Source organism: Castor canadensis, chromosome 1 (assembly GCF_047511655.1).
Source record: "Castor canadensis chromosome 1, mCasCan1.hap1v2, whole genome shotgun sequence".
NCBI lineage: Eukaryota > Metazoa > Chordata > Mammalia > Rodentia > Castoridae > Castor > Castor canadensis.
In genome coordinates this window covers 177,974,752-177,981,248 of record NC_133386.1, presented here as the reverse complement: position 1 = coordinate 177,981,248, position 6,497 = coordinate 177,974,752, and the positions used below count along the sequence as shown (strand labels likewise).

At 38.9% G+C, this 6,497-nt stretch overlaps 1 pseudogene; it reads left to right on the top strand.

Annotated features, from left to right (window-relative positions):
- The first annotated feature begins 1,581 nt into the window (after positions 1-1,581).
- Positions 1,582-1,931, top strand: LOC109703136 (intraflagellar transport protein 20 homolog pseudogene; annotated as a pseudogene).
- The last annotated feature ends 4,566 nt before the right edge of the window (positions 1,932-6,497 follow it).

Here is a 6,497-nt window from a genome sequence, read left to right as displayed (position 1 = left end):
TTTTTCTTCATGGCTGAGTAAAATTCCATTGTGTATAAATACCACATTTTGTTGATCCATTTGTCAGTAGTGGGGCATCTTAGTTGTTTCCAATTCCCATCAAAATCCCAATGACTTTCATCACAGAGATTGAAATGGTAGTATCACAATACCTGACTTCAAACTATATTACAAAGCAATAACAATAAAAACAGCATGGTATTGGCACAAAAACAGACATGAAGACCAGTGGAACAGACTAGAGGAGCCGGATATCAATCCACACAACTATACCCACCTGTTTTTTGACAAAGGGACCAGAAATATACAATGGAGAAAAGACAGCCTCTTCAACAAATGCTGCTGGGAAAAGTGGTTATCCATCTGCAAGAAACTAAAACTAGAACCATGTCTATCATCCTGTAATTAGTATCAACTCAAAATGGATCAAGGACCTTAATATCAGACCCAAAACTCTGAAGTTAGTGCAGGAAGGAGCAGGAAACACTCTGAAACTAATAGGTATAACCAAGGACTTCCTTAATAGAACCCCAGCAGCCCAGCAACTAAGAGAAAGAATTGACATATGGGACTTCATAAAATTAATCTCATTTTGATTTGCATATCCTTTATGGGTAAGGATGTTAAATATTTCTTCATGTATTTATTGGTCATTTGTATTTCTTATTTTCAGAACTGTCCAATTCATTTATCCATTTATTAATTGAGTTATTTGTTCTTTGGTCACCTTCTTAAACTTTTATGCCTCATGTTTCAAGGTAGGTAGAAACTTGTTCCCTAATCTACCTTCCCACATACTTCTTTAAGAGCTGTTGAATTAGATTCTGTTCTGAACAGACAGATCAGTTGAAAATAATCACTTTCAGTACCAGACTAATCCTGGAACAAAGTATGAATTGGCATTGTCTTCTTTTTCTCATACAAGGAGTCAGCTCCAAAACCAGTGCTAATGTCCCCAGTCTTATATTTTTTATCAAAGCTTTCTTATTTAGTCCTACAGTACTTTGAAGTAGATATATTTATTCCAATTTTGTGGAAGTCACACCTATAGCATAGGAAAGTACAGTAATTTGCTTTAATTGACATAGCTAACCAGGAGAAGAGGTGAGATGTTCTGAGTATGAGCTTAGCCAAATTATACCTTTTGCCCTCTGAAGCTACATAAGACGTCCAGCTTTCTTATATATGGAATTCCATTTCTTAAATATGCTCATATGTGGTTTGGTAGCCATTGTAGGGGTCAGAGCTGGTAGGCCACACATCCACTGTAGTTAACTTGAGAGAGAAGCTGTTTGCCTGTAGCAGCCTGGGCCAAAGTGTACTGCTATTATGGGGTCACAGTTCAACTATGTGCTCCTGCAGGGAGGGAACCATGCTACATTCATCTTTGTACCCCCAATACCTAGCAGGGTTGGCACGTAGTAGGCACTCAAGAAATGTATGCTGAATGAGTAATGTTTGTACAAGCAACTTGTACTGTAGTCTTTCCTGACCCTGTCTCCTATGACACATCTCCTCCTGACTGCCACTCTTACCCCCTCTGTGCAAAACTTCTTCAAGGAACCTGAAAATGAAACAGATATGGACAAGGATATCTTGGTGAATGCAGGGATACACTTCAATGAGCTGAACGAGTTGTGGATGTTGGACCCAGAGGTTACCCAGCAGACCACAGAGCTCAAAGAAGAGTGAAAGGCCTTTGTGGACAAAACTGGCAATGATTTTCAGAAAACAGTTGATGGTTTCATTGAACTTGTTGAGCAACTTGCTAAAGAAGCAGAAAATGAGAAGATGAAGGCCACAGCTGCTTGGAACTTGCTAAAATTCATTGCAAAGCAGAGAGAAGCCCAACAACAGTAACTTCAAGCACTAATAGCAGAAAAGAAAATGGAGCTACAAAAGTATTGGGTTGCATAAAGAGCTTTGTGTAAAGCAGAGGCAGAAGAAAATGAATTTATAAGACAGTTTACTTTTTAGAAATGAACTGAAATTTCATTTTTATAGCAGGAAGGCAAAAAAGGCCCTCCCCCAACCAAAAAACCTCCGTACCATTCCAATGACTAGACTAATGACTAAAGTACGTCACAGCAGTATATAAGGCACACAGCCTTCTGAAGGCAGTAATGCCAAGTCTGGGGCAGCTGGTACTAAACATCAGCACACAGACGCTGCCAGTGGCAAGGCAGGGCAGGGCCTCGGCTCTTGAATGCTTAGTATGAATCAAGAAGTCTGCAAATTTTGATCTCCTTTTTTGGAAAATTCACAAAGCTTTAGAAGGAAAAGCAACAAATTATTATTTAAAAATTGCTCTTATGTCTTTTCTCCTTTGGGCTAAATATTCTCTTATCTGTATTTATTGTGGCTGTCTCATAATTGATGTCTCTGTTTGCACCTTTGATCTACCAGTTTATTGTCTATATAACAGCAATAAACATAAGTTATATTATGTTATTATATTTAGGGTCTCTGCATGTGCTATTTCTTGTACATAAATTGGTATCATGTTCATAAAACATGGCTCACACAAACCCAGGCATCTTTCTACTTGATGCTACCCTATAAATCAGTAAATTTTCATGACAACCCTACTGAAGGATTAGAGTCTACCATTTTCTAGGTACCAAATACTGCTTTATTTTTTTCTTCATGGCAATTTCCACCACCTGACCTATTAATTACACACCAAATTTGTTTGATTTATTTTGCATTTCCTCCATAAGGACTGGATCTATTTTATATTTTGTTGGATTATCAGTTCTTTTAAAAGTGCTCAGCACATATTAAGCCCACAGTCTAATTTTCATTTGATAAATGAATGAACACATAACAAACCTTTATGAAGATTATGGTTTGAGAGTTTATGAAGTGAGGTGACCATGAACAAGTGATAGAGTTGGGAAAAACTTGAATCTAAGTATTGTTCTGCTTCTGCCCATCTTAACTTTGTGAAGTGGGTTAATCCATGCGTGGATAATGCATACACACTAAGTGCTTGAATACTTTGGCTCCTCTTATAATATTTTGATTTCATGATAGTAAGAAAACTGCATGCATTCAGTAAAAAAATCATACTTTTTGGATATTTGGGATGTAATATGTAGTAGGATTCTCTCTTGTGATGCTGGGCAGCTACAGTGACCCACACCTTGACAACCACGTGATCACAGAAAAAATACTTGATACTCTACAGTATACTGAGGTGCTATGATGTTCTGTTAAGTTAAATATATTAAATGTATTTTCTACTTACAATCTTTTCAACTTACAGTTATTTTATCAGGATAAAAAGCCATTGTAAGTCAAGGAGCATACATTAATTATACATACATACAATATAATAAATAATATGTATAGAATATAATAATAATATAACGTATATATCTGAGAGAAAAAGAGAACAAGTATAACACATACAAACAACCTGGCATAGTATATAGTTCCTGGAAGTCCACAAGAATGACTTTCTGGCCCTACCCTTATCCTCCCTTTCTTCTCTAAGCATCTTGCTCTCCTTGCCTAGATAAAGTCTTGACTGCCTTTTTGAAGAACTTCTTTGCTACAAGAAGAACCCAGGTGAGGCCCATCAGGCTCCCAACATTAAGATAATTGGAGTGCCAGCGCCGATGCTTGTTTGTAAGCTTGGCTTGTTGCAGCCTGTGGACGTGTTTTTCAGCAGATGTTTGACATCGTTTGTCTCCCTGCACAGACGGCTTGCACCTTTATTTGTGGTGAGATGTAGATTTGGGTTGCAAACTGTCATCCAAATTAGTGCTGCAAGAGGCAGTTCACCAGCAGCCCCATGCTGCTACTCCTAAAGGATGACTCAAATCCTCAAACTGTGTGTAGGAGGGAACATGACAGTTTAATTTAAATACCTCTGCTGATGCACTGAGTTCTGAAAGATACATTTTCTGCAGCACGCTCGTGTCCTGTGCTGTCATTGTATCTGTTCAGTCTTCCTCATTGCAATCCAACAGAGAGTGGAAGAGATGTCTCCTGTTCTAAATCAACATACTATATCACTAGCAGAGCAGTTAAGAGATTGGTTTCTGGAAGCAAATGCCTAAATGCTGATGCTGACCTTGGGTGATTGACTTATCGCCTCAATTTCCTCATCTGTGAAATTGGAATGACCTATTATAATACTCTTCTCTTTGAGGCATTGTACGGATTAAATGATAATTTTGAACTAAAGCACTTAGGAATACTTCCTAGAATGCAGAGACTTTTACTATTAAATACAGGCAATTGTCATCAGGCATAGAATAAGGTGTAAGAGGAGCTAATAAGAAAGGGTCATTTAAGTAAAGTAGGATCCTCTGAGACAGGCATATAAGGAACTAATACAGAGCAGGATGGAATCTGAAACAAATTGCACACAGTTGACTACAGGGAGAGGAAAATTTCACTGATGGTTAAGAATGGAGGAGATGAATGTATCAAAGAGGAGGAGTCAATTTAATTGGGATCTAGCAACTGAGTCATGTGAAATATAAGGAAGCAATATTTGGCATTCTAAGCAAAGACACAGGTATTAGTAAAGCTGTATTATTAATTTGAAGTGTTCAGAGAACTTTTATCTCATCTGAGGAGTTATTTATCTTCTAAGTGAAGAAATAGTATTCATGTATGGCCTTAGTCAGTGAGAATGTGTGTTCAGGAGCAGTTACTATTCACAAAGTACCAAGTCAAGCAACTAGCTTTTGGCCCTACCCTAAGGTTCCAGGAAAGGAGATTGCTATTCTACTCTACAGATGAGAGAAGAGAACTCAGGTGGATCAGGTAAATTATTAAACTTCCTTTAGCTGGTAGATTCTGGATGTGAACCTAGATGTAAATGGCTACATTCTGTCTACAATGTCATGCTGTCTTCTAATAGATGCTGAGACTCATCTTTTGTAAATGGATATAAATTCCAGATTACCTCTTAGGGACTAGTTCTATGGAGGGAGCCTTTGTTTTTATTCCCTCCTTTGTTGGAGCAAGCTTCCTCTCGCTCCTGGTGTTTACTCAACCTAGCTGGTCTTAACTGGGAGTGACTGGAAATTCAGAAAAGGCACAGGATAGACAGACAGACAGAAAGTGGGGTCAGATGTGTTGGGTGCTCTGGTGGAGACGCACAACCCTCATTGCTTCTTTTCTCTATCTTTATTCTTTAAGGCCTTACTCCTTTGCAATTCTTTAAAACCTAGCTACTTAGGTCTTCTTTAAAACCTTGCTTAAACTTCTTTCCTTAGATTAGCTCTATCCTATGTTTTCTCTTAGCTTATGTTTAGCTTAATCACTCTTAAGGTCTTTTTGTCTCAGGCTTGTACTGTCCCATCTTCCTTTAGCTTTCTTAAAGCCTTGGTGCCCAGGCTTGCACTGTGCACTGCCCCATGTTCTCTTTGGCTTTTCTTTAGCTTAGCTTTTCTAAGGTTTATGTATAAAGTTCTTTCTTTCCCACACCAAAAAGGCAAAAGTCAAAGGCAAGAGCCTCATGTCCCAAATCAAAACTCAAAAGCCAAAACCCCAAAAGCCAAAAACAAACAGCAAACAGCAAACAGCAGAAAGCAAAAGCCCAAAGTCAAGCCCCCCAAAAACCTCATGTCCTCCTTCAGGGGTCTTTTATAAACAGGGGCAAACAGGGTGGAACAGCAGCTCTTGGGGAGGGGTGTGCCATTGTAACAGGAAAAACCTGCATTCCTGCTTCTCTGAATGCAAACAACTTAGGAGAAACAACCGTTCTGCTTCTGGGGCTGTGCCAATCTCAGAAAAGCAGGTGAGCCTCATCTCACCTTGTTTTTGTTTAGTTCTCATAGCCTTTCCATAATCCGCTCTCCACAGTTCTATATATAGCATCCCTTTTCATGCCATGATGCATATAAAAGATGACAGTAATTGTTGGGCACATTGAAAAATACCAGATGAGGTCAGCCCTGGTTTCTGCCTGCCATAAACCCTACCTAGGCAGAGGAAATGAGCACCCAGGCACATGTTAGTTCTCAGTACATTTTCACATTATAAATATGACCTAAATAAGTAAAATACATTAAATCAACCCTACTACTTCCTTTAGGATTCACTCAACCAAAGAAGAACAGATGGCACAAAAAGCCCCACCATTCTGTTTAGGAAGCACTAGCAATTTTCCTTTGCCATTTTTATGTTTTGAATATGGATGTGGTTTGAGTATATCCTCTAAGGTTCCATGTGTTCAAATTGTTAGATTTTTATGAGTGTGGACAATTTTTTTTTGGTGGTACTAGAGTTTGAAGCCAGGTCCTCACACTTGCTATGCAGGTGCTCTATCATTTGAGCCTCACCCTGTCTCTTTCATGCTTTGCTATTTTTTCAGGTAGGATCTTGCACTTTTGTCTGGGGCCAGCCTCAGACCATGATCCTCCCATCTATAGCCTTCTGTCTATAGCTGGGATTCCAGGTAGGAACCACCACACCTGGCTTGTTTATTGAGGTGGGTGGGGTCTCACTAACTTTTTGCCTGGGCTGGCCTGAAA